Genomic DNA, 17,289 nt, shown 5'->3' on the forward strand with positions numbered 1-17,289 from the left:
ACACACACACTCACTTGTACTTCTATCATTCTGAGGACTTTACTTTGCCTATTCATTTAGTAACTGCATTTATACCTAACTCAGACATTTTTCCTAAACCTAACTATTACCAGTACATTCACATTACCTGTAAACATAGTAGGACTGAGAAAACTGAGGACCAGGAAAATGTCCTCACTGACAAATGACCTTGCTTTGTGGGTAAAAGTAGTGAATGTGGTCCCTTATAGGCAGCATATACAAGTATATGCATACACACATCGCTGTACTTCAATCCAACTGAGGACTTTGAGTCCCATCAGCTTTAGTATTTATAATTTCTGCTTGACCGAAACAATTACTAGTATATTCCTAATCCTAACCTTCACCAGACTGAAATGAAGGATCTTAATCTTGTTGAGTATATTACTTAATTTATTCTGCGTTTGCACAACACTGACTGTTGGGCTCAACCTTGAGAGCTGGCACCTTTAATGGAGTCAGAGAACAGAGGAAGTGAAGTGTGATGGGAGCAAAGATCTGATTACTGATTACAGATCCTGGATGTGGATCAGTGTTGACCAAGCACTCTGCAGTGTGTTTTCTAATGCTGTGAAGTTATGCCGGTTGCCATGGTTTCTGTGCCTGTGTGGAAAACAGAATGGACAATCCTTTCCTTCAACACAGGTTGTCCATGAGCAGAGTTGGGCAGTAACTAGTTACATTTACTCAGTTACATTTACTTGAGTAACTCTTTTAAAAAAAAATTTGTTTTACTATGCTGCACTTTTTACTTTTTCTTGAGTAATATTATTATGAACAATCGCTAAATTTCTAGATTTTTTACCCATTGAATGAAGAAGCATGTTTTAACCAAAAATTTACCAGACACAGACACACAGCTACAGTTTTTGTTAAAGTTTTATATGTTTATTATTGAAAGAAACTGATTTGTAAAAATGTTCCTTTGTCTGATTTTGTTATTTTTTCTGTTACTTTTTTTGACTTATTGTCACTTTTGTCCTTAAAATACCAAAGTTTCCACTTAACTTTATATTTTGGTCTGTCTGATTATGTAATTTTTTTTTAATATTAAATGATTGATAATCTGATCAGTTACTCAGTTCTTCAGTAGACTTTTTACCAAATACTGATGTGAGATTTTGGAACATTTCTGTACAAAAATGAATATTTCTGTGAAAAATAGTTTTTAACCTTTAATGTCAAAAGGATAAGAACTAGTTCCAGTTGCTGGAACTTTGCTCAGAGTCCCTAAATATAGTGATTGGAGTGGAATATATTTGAAGAAAGCCTTTTTGCAGCAGTAGTGAGAGGTTTTTGATTTCATTTCATCTTATCTTTCAGGTCAGATTTAATACTTCTAAAATCTTGTTGCTTTTCTTTTCATCTGCGCTCAGAACTACAACTCTTAAACAAAATGTTGAAACCAGCTTCAACATTCCCAGGCAGGTCCGGTTGATTTTGGCACAGGCCTTGTTCTGGCAGCGTTTGAAGGATGAACGGAGACAGTGAGTAGGAGTGGGCAGGAGGTGGACAATGGTCCTTTATTCTGGTTGCAGATCTTTTGCCCCTGTTTGCCTGAGAGGCAGCGATGTAGGCCAGTGTAGAAAGCCAGGGCACCGCTCTGTTCCCCCAGCAGCAGAACGTGCCTTAATGAGGTCTGCTGGGAGCTGTAGTACATATGTTGTTGTTGTGATGGTCGGTCAGGCTGTATGAGTTCTGCTGTGTCAGCAAAGGTCAACTCTTCTGTAATCTGAAGGGTTTCACTTTGCTCTGCAGATGGAAGTTCAGCAGAATTGTGTGGAATTGCATCTCCTGAATACTCTTCAGGGAACTTCAGTATGTAACTTCTATAAAAATAGTTTTTTTTAAAGTTTTTGTTAAGACTGTATATCATTGTAACGGAAAGCGAAATCAGCCAGAACCCAAAACGCAGCCAACACCAGAGTTGGTTCACCAAATGTCTTTATTTCAAAAATAAAGGTAAGAAGGAGCTAAGCAGGGTGTGGTCATGCTGCTTGGTCAGGAAGGGGGAAGTCCACTGGGGTCTGGGATCCAGCCGGGGAGGAGTAAGGTGGATGGGCAAAGGGAGGACTTGAGGGCTCAGGGGACAAACAGACGACAGGGACAAAATCCACCAACCAGAGGCTGAGTCAAGGGACAATCCAGGTTCATTCACTGGAGGGCCACAGGCAATGAAGATCCAGTAATCAGAAAAACTTGAGGCAAGGTCAGAGTCAGGCAGGGTACATCAACAGTAGGTCCTCCAGCAGCCGAAGGACAAGGCAAAAATCTGTGGTCAAAAACAGGCAGGATCAGAAAACTTTGAAACATGAGACAAGGCTTGAAAGCTGTGACTGGGGCAACAGACGATCTCGCACTGAGCTGGTGACGAGCAGCTGTTTAAATAGGGCACAGCACAGGTGAGGGTAATGAGTAATCAGCACAGTCAAGGTGGAGCTGAGGGGCTGAGATCATGACAATCAGGACTCAAAAACGGAGCTCATCTGCCTTTTCCCATTATTGCCATGCTATTTAATTTCCCATAGGGATCAAATAAAGTAATTTTTTAATTTGATTCAGCAGAAACAACAAATCAGAGCTGGGAGGAGGGCCTTTGTGCTGTCAATCATGCTCATGTACGAGCTAGTTTTTAGCTTTATTTTTTGTCACAACTTGTCAACATGTGGAGGATAATTTATGCAAGCAGCAGCGCTGCACATGGTGTATGATCAGAAGACTGAGTTACAGTCGTGCTATTGGAGGTAGAGCCAAACAACCAGTATGGCTGTTCTAGTCTCCCAAAATAAGCCCTCATACAAGGATCATATACACGGATACAATTTGAAAACTATCCAATCATGTCCTCACAGTGTAAGGAAAGTTGTCTTGATAAAGCACTGCACAAGTACAGGCCATTTACCATTTTACCGTGATGCTTCAGTGTGCATATCTATAACCCACAGAGTGATTTAGTAAGTTCTACCAGCCAGTCTACAACTAGAAATGCTTTTTTCACAGGATTTCAAAGGTCCTTTTCGCTCCTAGTGCTCTGAATGTCCCACGCCATTTACTCCAGGTCACGCTTGGTTTGCTCAAAACAGAGTCGCAACTGGAAAACAGACTCCAACACACACATACACACTGGTGGAAATCTAGGTCGTGTTTACAGTAACAATCACCAGGACTATTTTATCCGTTCATGTAGCATCAGTGGTTGACAACAGACCTGCAGAAAGAAGGTTCTTCCTGCAGAAACTCTGAATAAACCAGGATTAAGGTTTACTCCTGCAGCTGATCAATGCAACACATCCGCCTGCATAGTTTTGGGCTCAGGAACGGCCTTTCTCTGCCATGAAGGATTTTTGCACAGTCTCTCTGATGTCATCCTTTCAGGTGGAAGGTCAAAAAGAAAAGCTTTATACAATTCCTGGGAAGTTAAAGATCTCGTGATATCACAAAGTTTTCATCCAGAAACCTCTCCTCTTCCTGTTGCTGGAACCAGAGCTAAGATATGCTCCAGAGCAGAGTATATGTTGAATCAATAGTTACAGCAGCTTTAAGTTGGTGTCGGTCCTTCATGGCCGTACGTCCAATGCTGCTTTGCGTATTTACTCTGAAGTTGGATGTTGAGAGGCTTTGCGAGGTTTCCCGTCTGACATCTGAGTGTTTGTGTGTGAAATTTGTCCCTGTGTGGTCTGCTGCTCCTGGCATGTGGCTGCACACCACGCACTGTAGAACCAAGCCTGTTATATCCATGATTTTTCATTGTCATATGTGTGGTCTCTTAGGTTTGGAAAATCAAACAATTTTAAAATCCTGCAAATGATGAATTAATTAAAAAAAATGGAGTAAAAAGTTATCAGCACCCATTTGGCCATATGTAAAAATATAACTGACCCCTCTCTCCTTGGTGAAACAGGAATCTGCCATAAGCAAAATCTGCCTGACAATAAGAAGTAGGGCAAATGATTTCAAACAGCAAAACAGTATACTCTATCTAAAGAACCGGAAGGACAGACAAGAAACATTCATTGACATCAACCAGTCTGGAAAAGGCCACAAGGATATTTCTTAGGGTTTTTCGTCTCCGGAGAACAACCATGACAGCCGTCATCCACAAATGGACAAAACACTAAACAGTGGTGAATCTTCCATGAAGTTGTCAGCCTACCATTGGAAATTCATCCAGGAAATCACAGAACAACCCAGAACAACATCTAAAGCTCTACATGCCTCATCTGCCTGAGTTAAGGTCAGAGTTCATGATTAAACAATAAAAAAGAGAAAGTGGGGAAAAAATTGGTCAAAAAGAACTAAGAAGTGACATGTGTTGTATTTTCCAAAAACGATCTTAATGATCTACGAGATTTTTGGGAAAATATTCTGCTGCCCACCGATTACAGGACGAACTCCTCCTACCACCATCGGCAGTGCCACCAACATCCCATCATGCACTTTATTTACATTTACAAAAAAGTGAACCATATTCAATATGACAGATGTTCACATAAAAGGTAGTGTTGGCTGCTAGATGATACATAGAGTATAATGTAGAATTGGAGACGCAATAAAAAGAAATGTATAAACCTGTTAAATGTAACTTTAACTCTCAGTTTGACTTCTCACTGCAGAGTTCTGTTGCCAATTCACATTACATCCAAGTCTTTTGTCTCTCTGGTTGCTATTCAGCATTCACTAGCCTTCAAAGAGCTCTGCATCTCATCCAAAACATAAAAATAGATGCTGTTGAGGTGTATGATGATCACGCGGAAAAGTGTGTGTCGGAGTCATGTGTCCCCATCGCATACTGTACGCAACGACATCAGGAGGTCAAAGTCACTTTAACACACTAGTAGGAATTTCTGGATTTTTTTAAGAGGCTGGGGAACACTTTTAAATTCAACCTGTTCTTTGTAAATGTTACACCAAAGTAATCACGAGGCGAGCTAAAAAAGCTTCTGATTGCAAAACTCTTCAGTGCTTGCTTTTGTGTGGTGCTTGTTGAAGCTTGCGAGGTTACACTGTTGCATGGAATGAGGGACCTCTGCCAAAAAAAAGCTGAGGGTGTGATAAAAGGGGTGCTGGTTATGTAACACAGAGTAGTGTGTTAGGTGGGAGCGGGGGTTGCCATTGGATAGGGACCATGTGGGGAACAAGAAGGAGTTTGTCTCCACAGTGCATGTAGGAATGCCCAGAAATCCAATGCTGACCTGCAGTTTATTACGCTGCCACTAGCTTCACACTTTTTATCTGTCTTTGTAGCGCCACTGCAATGAACAACACAAAGACACATAATTTTTACTTTTTAGTGCACCAGCCTTAAAACTATGCAAAATAATTGTCATTGTCATAAGCCACTGCATCACCTGTAAGTCTCCTGCCACTTTACCAGCATCTTCACCTGCTTGTTTGCTTCTGTCCACCTGACTCAATGCTTTCATCCATGCTGCATAAATTTTGAAGGCTCTAATTTCAAGGTCACATGGTGGAATCATGGTCACATCATCACGGCAGGGTTTCCTCCAGCGTATTTTAAGCCTGGCAGGTCACCAGGCTTTACTTGCCCTCCCACCAGGGTAAGTGTTATTTATTTCAAATACGTTTTTTTTTTTCTTATACATCAGTAGTGGTAACAGTAAAGACCGATTAAACTAGGTTTATAGTTTCTTCTTATTTTTCATGCTCTGAAAATTCCTAAACATAACTTTTTAACCTGATTGTTCTTGGTAAAAGCGTGCTGGCAGGTCTAAACTGAAAATCTAGATCAACATGTCTAGTCTGTGCAGTCAAACATTAATTGGAACTTTTCTTTTTCTGCTTTGCATGTTCTGGTTGCAGGACACAGGCAGTCAGTCACATGATGCCAACACCTTGACTACTGACAACTTCAAATTCCTTTTGCTTCTTCAACAAAACTGTGTTGTTCAAACTACTCAAAATCACTCCAACAAATTGAGCTGTGGACAAAATTTGATCATTTAATTTTTTTTTGTCTTACCTAAATATTAAAACTGGGGTTTGCAGTGACCCCTGCACTCTCTGCACTAGCCTATGTACACTCTCAAAGGCAGATCATAGTGAAGAGCCTCTGTGCTGTGATGAGCCTCTGTGTCAGGGCAAACAATAGGCTTTAAGTGATTTGTGACTGAGGATAATTGCTCTGGTGTCCTCAAAAGCTATTTGGGAAACATTCCTTCCATAACTGCTAGCCCTCAATAGCAGACAAGGCCTTCCATTTCAGATTTTTGGACAGAAACTCAAAATCTAATTACAATAATCTTTGTCCTGTTCTTTTTCTTTCCTTTTTCACATTGTAGACATCACAGATTCATACACTGGACAGATAACTTCTGACATTTACGTCAAAATGTACCAAAGAGCACCTTCGCACAGCTGGAACACAAATTAGAAATAGCTGGACAGAACTGTGGGCTTAATTAAAAGTATGTTTAATACCTGCTTAAAATTTAACATTTTCAAAAGGTGTTTTTAATTAAACAAAACAGCCTTATTAGAACACATATCCTCTTAATTCATTCAATATGACTATACTTACACTTATTGGAGCGATGGCGTCATGCAGTTCCTACAGATTGGTCGACTTGCGTCTCCATGATGATAATCTCTCATCCTACCACAACCCCAAAGGTTCTCTGTTGCACTCAGAAGTAGTTTTACTCCACAGTACTTTTTACTTTTACCTGAGTAGTATTATGAAGTATCACTTACTCTTAGTTGAGTAAAATTTCTGAATACTTTACCTGCTGCAAGGAAATTCACTGAATGAAGAAAAAACATATTTTAACTACAAATGGACAAGACATAGTTTATGTTAAAGTAAGACCTCTTGTTTGCACGCAGGCTCTGTTTAACCGCTGAGACATTTGGAGGTCAAGTGAAGATATTTCAAGCATAAATAGATCTATATGTGTTTGTGTTTTATCAGTATGATCAGGTACTCAGTACTTGAGAACTGAGTACCTGATCATTACTGATTTCCACTTCTGCTCATATGTATGTAATTTCCAAGGACATAGGTGGACTACTGTAATGTGACCCAATGTTTGTTGAGTGTTATCCACCAGTACAGCTGGTATCGTATTCTGTGGGGCCGTTCTGGGCCAGACTGCGGTCTCTGTCCTAGCAGAGAACAGCTGGCCTGTTCTTCATTTACTTATCCTGCCGGGCCGGTAGCTGGGGGACCATTTACCCAGTCTAACCTGGGGCCATAATGAATCGACGCTTTAAAAACTAGCTAAACTGGCTTCAAGCTGGTCTGTGGTGATGTTGACTTAGAGACAGAGAGGCAAGCTGCCGGAAGGTGCTGGAAAACACAGAATGCTCTGTCTGTGTTGAGCATAAAGCTCAACGTGTTTGCCTCAATACGTTTAACTCTGTAAACGTTTGGTATTATGTCATGTTCTGCTGCTCACAGTGAAATGTGTTAATACAGAATCAATATGTTGGGGTGTTGTGATGTTTTACAGGAGCTGGGCTCAGACTCTTAGGCCTAGTAAAACTCTTAGGTCTCAATGTTTCACTATTGACCCTTTGCAACTATGTAACTTACTCACTCCAGGCGCCATGATGGACGTCAGAAGTGAGAGACGGGAGTGTTGAACAGAGCGACTGAAATTATTTTCCCGAGCTGTTTTTGCCAGCTTAGCCATGGTTTCTACTTGTTCGAGTCGAGCTAATTTGTCTGTGAACGTAGCACACTTGGTGAGGGCTCATAGACGGCGGAATTGATCCTGTGACATTGCAAAGGGTCAATACCAATGGATTTTGGACAACTACATGTTCCTGAGTGTGTGGCATTACTTTGGGGACAGCTCTTTACTATGCCTCCATACTTTCTCCTTCTACATGAGTACTTCACAATTATGCAAGGCAGGGTTTTAATTCAGCAAACAGATTTTCCTGTTCCTTCCCATCATCAAAAAACATGAAGTGCGGGATGAAGCGGGTGTAAGAACAAGCCTGTGTTGAGTTAGAAAAACGTCTCTGGTTAAAGTCTAGTCCCTGAAAACATAGTGTGGCTCATGGGCTGCCAAGAAAACAAACATTAAGGTCACATCTGAGCAGTTGGGTTTGGTTTGGTGGATTTTCAGAGCAGATTCCAGTCCAAAACTCTAAGTAAAGAGTGTTTCCACAGAAATGTGGACTGGAATCATCCAGCAGTTGACTGTGTTATTTAAAGCTTTGCAAACTCATAGCTTCCACATGCTCCCTGTTTTAATAAGCCAAGAAAGGCAACATGATAGATGGTCATGTATTTTAGCCACACTGTAAGAATAACTCTGCACATAATGAGAGAACTGATGCAATCATATGCAGATGTAGCTACTGCAAGATCAGTTTAGTGAAGATATATCTGAAAACATCACATCGATATAAATTTTCTCACTTGAGGTTATTGTTATATGAAACATACAAATGCAAATAAATGGTTTACCTACTTTAAAGTGAAACTTGTTCCCAATTCAATTTTTTCTCTAGTTTTTTGCCTCATAAACTGTCGAGATGGGTTATTTAGGGTTCTATCTTTATGTTTCTGTGCGAGTTTTGACTCTTTTGTTTTTGCTATTCTTTTAGTCTGGCATTATTTGGTCTGAAACAGTCTCACTATCAATGTAAAGTACGTACAAAACCATGACTGCACCTGACTCACACCAACACAACCACATCCTCAGCACCACGCGACTTGTATATGGTGAACAAAACCATATTTGTAATGATCAGAACTGAGGACCCGAAATTTCAGTCAGACACAAAGTACAAAATAATAAGTTCTTTATTGAAGTTCGGGGTAAGGGACAGGCAGCCACCAGCAAAGGAACAGGAACCTCTGAGGACAGAGAGGAAGGTTAGAGGGTTGTATACTTGGGGAAGAGGCCAAGCTGAACAGAAAAGAACCACTAACCTACCTAGCGTTTGTGGAGGATGGGTGGTCCAGGTAGCACAAAGGCTGGCAACCAGTGGCAGCTCCAGGGAGGGACGGAGCTAGGAGCAGGCAGGACAGAGTAAAACTAGACTGAGGGTCAGGCAGAGAGCGGTGGTCAGGGCACAGAAAAAGGGTCCAGCACGTTCAGGCAACTACTAGCAGACAAAATCCAAAGGGCGAGGCAGGAGACAGAGGTCAGAGGACAGAAACAGGGGCGCGTCCAGAAAACAGAAGCCAGTGGAGAATCCGACGAGGGCTAGACAAGGCAGGCAAAACCGAGGGGCAGAAAAGTGTTCAGAACGGGGTCAGGTCAGGAAGAAATGCTGGATATCTACTCACTCTGAGGCTTTCAAAAATCTGGCACCGTCTGCCTGCCTGAGAGCTGAATATAACTGCTGTGCACAGGTGGGAAACATGAGCCTGATTGCACTCAGCATGCAGGTGAACCAGATGAGCTTGATGAGAGGTGGGAACTGCGGGGACAAACATAGCAGGCAGACGGGCCAGAAACATGACAATATTGTAGAATTTTTTATTCGAATTCCCGAAACAAAAATAAATAATTAAAAACAATGTCCAAAACAGTAATGTATATCAGCGAAGAAATCCTACAACCTCTAAAATTTGACATGACTCCATTTTTGTTTACGTTTTGTGAAGAAGAAAGTTGCGTTGCCTCTTCTTTAGAAGTTTTGTGTCGATTCCTTCAGCAGATCTCGGTGCAGCACCGCCACAGGCGAGCCCGGGAACAGCTTGTTTAATTAGTTTGGATCGTTCGACACAGTACTGTGTGAAAGCAAACCGCTCCAGCTGAAAATGTAACAAATGTTGCAATTTTGCTCCCCAATCAAACGGAATCAGATGTAAAATCACCCTTAGTCACTTCAGGTGTAAAAGCACAAATAAAGTTACTAAGTCATTGATAAACTGATTGTAGGTCGCCATCTTTGTTGTGGCCATTAGAGCAGTCTTTAGGCAGAAATTAAACCCTAAAGACCATGCTCCTCCTCATTTGCATAATGAGGAAAAATGCATACCGTAAAGAAAGAAGAGAGGACAGAAAATGTAGGAAGAACAAATCCAACTAAAAAGATAAAGTTAAAAAGGAGAAATAAATAGTAAAAGGAAAAACTGAATATATCTTCAAAATTTGTAAAAATTTATATCATGCACTTAAATATATTGATTGTTTTAACTAAACTGAAAAAAAAAAAAATAACCATGAGCATCAAATACTATAACATGAGGTTAAGTTTTTCTTTTTTAACTTAATACTTAATTGATTAATTTATTGGGTCATTTAAATATTTCTGCATTAATTTTTAATTATGTCGGTCTCAGTCTTATATAGTGGGACACATGGGATTTATAGTGTGCGTTGCACAAACAGCTGAGGAGGATTTTTAACGTGACACAGTGGAAGCACCTGCTCTGTACTGAAGAGACGGTGAACCACGAGGCCCAACAAGACGGATGACGATCGTGTGCAGAGAAAGTAAAAATGGAGTAAACTGGCAGCTCTAAATTGCTCCCTGGTATTTGCGTGTAGTAATGTTTGCCCTGTTGGTCTTTGTGTCACTTCATGAAAAACCAGCAACCAGTTCTGGGTACAGTTTAGTCAGAGCTGAAGGTGCTTATTGTTCGGAATCAAATATTCATTTTGGGGAAAAGAATAATTAAACAATAAACCCATTGTTGGTAAAGTAAAGAAAAAGGCGCTGTGGGAAGGAGTATGGAGGACAAAGCTAAAAATCAAAACAGTGACAGTCTCCATCAGAAATGTTGGTGACAAGAAATGAAAATGAAGAAAATTCTAGATCATTAAGAAGTGTACACAAGCTTTTATTGTTTTTAGGGTTTTTAACATATGGTGTTGAGCATTTTTAAAAGGAAGATTTCTTTTTAAGTTAAAACAAGATTCTTAGTATTGCACACAATTTTTTTGCGTTTAAAAATAGACATAAGGGGGAAACACTTTTATCATCTTATAAATTTTTTAAATTTTTGTAAGTAATTTTATTTCCATTTGGTAGCTGATCTCAGATGGCTTTTTGTTTACGGCAATTTAATTTACATTTCTATTTATTTATTTTGTGTTTTATGTGACGCATTAAACGTGCGATCATATATATATCTCACAACATGTGGAATATCATTAAGGTATTTAAAAAATATATCGCAAGATCGTCTTTGTTTTTTTTTCAATATCGCCCACCCCCATCTGAAAGCAATTATTTGTGTTCAGTCTTAGGCATATTTACTTCTATTTTTGCTGAACTTCTGCGTAGGGGACGTTTTCGGTCTTATTGGATATATTTATATGACTGTCCAGCAGTCATATAAACTTTTCAGTGTTTATATGACTGTAGTCTTTTGGGTGGAAAGTGTGGATTATTTGTACCTGCTGGATTAGACAGCTGAGCACAATGAGTTTAGAGGTATTGTGGGTTCTTGTTTTATTTTCAAGACATAGCTAATGTTTGTACAGATGTATTTGTATTTCATTTTGCAAAAGAAATGACAGAATGTTGTGTTTCTTTTTTATTGTTTCAGTCCTGCAGAAAGAAAAAAAAGAAAGAGATTGAAGAAATAAAGCTGAGGGAAAGGAAAAGACATCAGTCCTCAACAAAACTTCTGGAGCTCTCTTTTCTTCACATCGCTCTCTATTTGTCTAGTTAAATGAAGTTGTTCTGCGAGGGCAGAATAAGTGGAGACCCAAACCGGAAGCACAAAAAAAAGCAAATTTTCCATAATAGGTCCCCTTAAGAAACTATAAGTAAATGTAACAGGCACCAATTCTACATTTTAATCTAAGACTACATCAAACACAACATAAATGTTAATAATAGCTGCCAATGGCATCAAACCAGCTCATAGTACAGAGCACAGATATGTATATGGAGGTCGTTCAGTATGAGGGATGTGTGGCGCTCCTGTCTGCCCCACAACTCCCAGAACCAACACGCTTTATACACAGCAAACACATCGTATGTACTCAGCTATAACTAGATGAAGTGGAAACACTTGGAGGTATAGATCTTACATTCTAAGAGCTGCTTGTCTACTTTTAGTTCAGAGGAGGCAAAGATGACTTCTTTTTCCAACTTACATTCACGTAAAGCCTCCTCTTTGCTTAAATCTTAACTGTGAATCACACACTGAGGCTAAATTATGTGCCACTGTGGCTCCTGGTAACGTTCCACGTTTATTTAAAGCTGTGAGTAAACAGGGTTGTTCAAAGTCGCAGTGGAAGTGCCATCTTCATCACTCACCTGATCAACAGAATGACTTTGTTTTACTGTTGATCTTCCTGTAATAGAGAGTTCAAGAAAAGAAACGTGGTTTCTTTGCCTAAATAATCAGTACATTCATCTGACATTATGGAAGAATAACTGAAGTTGGAGTAAAACTTCAGTTGTTGTTTTAAGATACAAACAAAATTAAATTAAATGGTAAATTCCAATCAGCCACTTCAACAACTGTAGCTTTTTACGAACACTGCAAAAGAACATCATAAGATACATTAAAACACACAAAAACAATTTCAAAGATCAAAAACAAACAAAAATAGATTAAAAACAAATGACACCAAACTCTGAATATCAATTTAGCCATTTCGTAAATTCAATACAAATTTATGATCTATTATCAGTTTCTTAAGGTTCTTTTTAACATTAATATACTTGCAGGAGGCAACATCCCAGTCTCCCAGTCAGCATACCTAAGGGGGCCCCATATGGGATAAGTGAGGGAAAGCAATATGGGTTCCACAAGGTTTTGTCCTTGGTTTCCATGTAGGGTCTCATTTATCCCATATGGGGCCCACATAGGTGTGCTGGCTGGGATATTCCAGAAATAAAGTGTTTATATATATATATATATATATATATATATATATAATTTCTTTTTGTACTGGAAAATATTCACAATGGATAAACTGTTGTGCGGTGGAACGTACATGAGAGAGAGTAATACACAAAGAAGCTAAGCATTTCAGAATACTGATCCAAAGTCAATCAGACCCATTGATCTATCTGAAACATTTCATTTCAGATGATTATTTTTTCACTTTGTTTCTGATAAATTAAATTAAACTTCCTGGCTTCAGCAGTCTTTTATATTATTTGATCTGTTGTAGCATGCTGCCCTCTTGTGTATGATTGAAGCAATGAAAACATAAACACTTTAACCCCACGTGACCCCTGGATAATTCTGATGAGGTAACTTAAACTATTATATTTATTATATGGTCCTAAACTTATTAAAGTCCACCTGAAAATTGTTCCTCAGCTGGAGCTTCAAACTCAGTGAGTATAGGTTATGTTTTAATAGTAATACAATAATCTATAACTATCTGTCAGCCTCAAAGCAAGTTTTTAACTCTTTAACTGTCATGATGACATCGGTGTCCTCATGGACTATTGACTTAATATACAAGTGCTTTTGGGGTGACGGTTAAGGTTAAGCAAATTTTTAAAAATGCACAAAAGTTTGTCATTTTTTTCCTGCTCTGCCTTTTTATAGATTAACATAGATATTGCACGTTGAAAGTAGCTAGTTAATTCGTCAGGCTGTCTGCCAGGATAGGACCTGCCCTCTTCCATGGCTCCTCAAGCAATCCTGCTTGTCTGATTTTAAACTTAAAATGTGACTTTCCTGTAGATGAAGGTTGGCGCGCCATTCCTTTCCCTGCAGGTGGCACACAGCGAGTTAGATGCCATCCAAATAAGGCCGGGGAAATGTCATAAGAAAGCTACGGAGCAGTTTTCACACTTTCGACACAGAACATGTGCCGTGGGATTCAATGAAGCCGGTCACCAACATGAACCAGACGTAAAGACCAATCACAGTAACGGACGACTTACAGAGTGCAAACAAGAGTAAGATTTGAGACAATAATAGATGAAGAAATGTTACAATGTGCTACAATCAGCTGTACTGATGCTGCAAAAGACTACAAACCCAACAGGGAATGGTAAGAACAGCAACAAACACATCCACAGACCCTGAACAGCTAATGTTCACTGAATACGACCGGCTGCCACCAGGATGGCACATTGTAGGACCAACAGACTGAAAACCACCTTGACATTTTGAATGGTTTTGATTTTTTTTAAGTGCCATGATTTGTTTTCCTATTGGTTTATTATGCATCACTTCAGCTGACATAATTTAATGCACCTGTGTGAAATGAAAGGTATCTTGCATCTTCAAACAAAAAAGGAAGAACAAAAAACCAAATTATGTTTCATGTGTGTCTCATTCAACGCCGTGCCAAAAGTTAGTCTGCTAAAAGCCAATTTTTTTATTTTTTTATTATAAGCAGGGGAAAATTGTTGGAGGCTTCCTCCGGTTAGCTGACCAGTACAGCGCAGCACCAGGTGGTGTTAAACCACAGGAAGAGGAAAAGTTCCTCTGTGTGAACGTGTCACCAGGTTTAGGTTGAACCTCGGCCCGTCCCTGGAGCCACATGTTGATTATTTTTTATTTTTACGGAAACAAAACTGTTTGGATTCATCTACCGGAAAAAGCTTTCCATAGGTTTTCCTGAAAAATGAGCAATTCTAAAGGAACCATCCAACCACTGGGTCAGCACAGCTGGTCTGACGGTCAGCTTATGTCCTGAGTGGATCATTAACTCGTGGTACTGCTGAGGACCAGAACCGACTAGTTCAGCTCAGACCAACCAACTCAAATACTCAAATACCTCCCCACTCTTTCTGCACTGTCCATACACACACACACACACACGTACACACACACACGCACACATATCCTTATGTGAACCTATTTCTGTCTACAATGTGGGCTTGTGGGGACCATTGCTCCTTGTAGGGACATTTCCTTGGGCCCCATGAGGGCAACTGTTGTTTTTGGGTTAGGGGTTATGTCTGTTATGGTTAGGTTTAGGGTAAGGATTAGGTATGTGATGGTTAGGGTTAGGATTATGGTAAGGGTTAGGTTGTAGAAATGAATGGAAGGCAATGTGAAGTCCCCATGAGTAATGTAAACAAGTGTATAAAGACCTGGTGCACACCTAGTACAGGCTTGCTGTAGCTCACTACAGCAAGCCTGTGCAGAGGAGAAATGTTGTCATCATGACTGTTTTTGTTAATAATTACATCTTGTTTGAAACTCAGACAGTTCAATGCAGATTAAACCAGGACTTCCCAAGCAGAGGTCAAGTTCTTAGAATGAGTTTAACTTTTGCAACATTGCAATGGTCCAGGTAAAGAAAAAGAGGCATTCGCTAAAAATGTAATTGGATAGGTTAAAAACTGCTCACATCATAAAACAAAAAAATATTAAGTTACTTGGAAAATCGTTTTTGAAAAAAGCTGGAAACCCCAGGAAAAATTATTAAATTCCAAACTTAGCCTTCATTCAGACTAAACCATTTCATTTGATAACTGAACATCTTGGCTTTACAAAACTATGTCATTGTAATTGTTATGTACTTTTTTTTAGGTTAAGAAGAAACAAATCCAAACATTTAGTTAGAATGGGAAATACTGGACTTACTTTGGTGTTTGCATCTCAAAAAGATTTACTGAACATGAAAATAAGTTCACACAGCTGACTAAAGCGTTCTCCCTGTTGATTCCAGGTCAGCTGGGTCTAAACAAAGTCAGTTCCTAAAGAGAGGAAAGACATGGACTGAGGAAAACAGCAGAATCAGCACAGAAAACTTAACAGGACACAAACTGCAAAACCATGGGGCAACAAAATAAACACTAAAGTCTTAGATTTTAGTAATCAATGAAGGCCATTGAGGTCAAGCTTTATATCCCATGTGTGAATCTGATCTCTTATTGACTTTAGCTGGAAGCAGAGTCATCAGTGTGTGTTTGGGTGATGCTGCTTGGTAAAAGTTTTGGGCTTTTCAGCTATGTTGCCCCGGCTTTTAGCTGCTGAATGATACGGTTAATGAGTTTCCTGCTTCCTTATCGTCATTGAGTAATCTATTTTTATGCGCTGACAGTTGTTATGAGAGAGTACCAAGTGCAGCAAAGCAATAATCACCATGAAACATGAGTTGCATCTGCAGAAGAGCAAAAACAATGACCATGTCGCTCAGTGTGGTTCATGTTTGCTTTGATCAGCTAACTCAGCTGAAATCCGTAAAACCTCTCCCTGTCCTGGTTTCACTTTTAATGTTTTAAGATGTTACTCAAGATCTCAGAGTTAACCTGTAAAAATCATATTATAGAAAGACTAAAGAAACTACATTTTTTCACCAATCTGCGTTTGGCTTCAGAGTTAGTTTCAGTCAGCCAATAAAACATACTCGGTGTGAAACACGCCAATTTCATCCCCTCAACATTCTTCAGTAGTGAGACGCAACTCTAGTTTGAAATGAAGTTGTTTTATTTTTGTTGATCCAAACCTGAAAGCAAAGATTCATCACTAACACTTTTATTAATCAATCCAGCAGCAGAGAAGCATGTTTGTGTGATGCCAGATGAATGTAAGTCATTATCCATAATTTCATCAACCTACCTGATATTCAGCAGAACTGCATTATGTGCGCCATATAACTACGAGAACATTGTGTTCGCTGTTACTTAGCCTTCAGGAAACAGGAAAGCTTTGGGGTTTGGAAACCAAGCAAGACGGGTGTTAGTGCAAAAGTGGGAATGTAATTATGTATTAAAGTCATGCTGTGTAGGTTGTGTGGACATAAATGCAGCAGGCTGAGGTGTAGAGTAGTTTTTCGTTAACTTATTAAGAAAAATCAAAAGCAAAAAACTTGCAAAAATCACAGGAAACCAAGGAAGTCAGAGAAGAACAAAAAAAACATAAATCCAAAAGAAAAGGTCGGCAGGGAACAGTGGAATATAACGGAGGAAGCAGTGAGGAGTGAGAGAAGGAAATGTGTACAGCTACTGGGAGAGTGAATGCTGGAATAAAGGACCTGGGCTGATTGGCTTACTGATTTCTGGTGTGAGGGGAGAGAGAGACAAAGTGGAACAGGGGGCGAGAGAGAGCAATACTAGGAAATGAATCTAACAGTAAAGCAAAACTAAACATAAGGAAACTAGTGTAACTAAGGAGATGCAAGAAATAAAGATAAACTAAAATCACTAAGAAAGGACTGAACTAAAGAAAAACAAGAACAAGACTGATTGAATCAAAATGAGAAACTAACACAGAATAATAATGAAGCTAGAAACAAATATAGAGATCTTATTTAAAGCAGAGTTTAAGCCCAGTTGTATGTGTCTGGACAGATAAAGCAGTCAGTGTGTTTGGTAGATAACAGCTGCCAGAACTTTGCTTTGTTGTGATTGGGCCCAGTCAGAGGTGGTATGTTCTGACTGGCCCACTCTAGCACCCTAAGT

The 17,289-nt window shown here is 39.5% G+C and overlaps 1 long non-coding RNA gene across 1 annotated transcript; it reads right to left on the reverse strand.

The window, feature by feature from the left end:
• Nucleotides 1-8,733: 8,733 nt before the first annotated feature.
• On the reverse strand, nt 8,734-9,457 carry LOC106959685 (uncharacterized). The gene is made up of 2 exons (XR_001427416.1): nt 8,931-9,457; nt 8,734-8,851 (listed from the first exon to the last, which is right to left on the reverse strand). It is a non-coding gene; the product is annotated as an uncharacterized LOC106959685 (long non-coding RNA).
• Nucleotides 9,458-17,289: the final 7,832 nt, after the last annotated feature.

This window comes from Poecilia latipinna, unplaced genomic scaffold (genome assembly GCF_001443285.1).
Source record: "Poecilia latipinna isolate Pla-1442-1.1 unplaced genomic scaffold, P_latipinna-1.0 Scaffold1109, whole genome shotgun sequence".
In the NCBI taxonomy this organism is placed as follows: domain Eukaryota; kingdom Metazoa; phylum Chordata; class Actinopteri; order Cyprinodontiformes; family Poeciliidae; genus Poecilia; species Poecilia latipinna.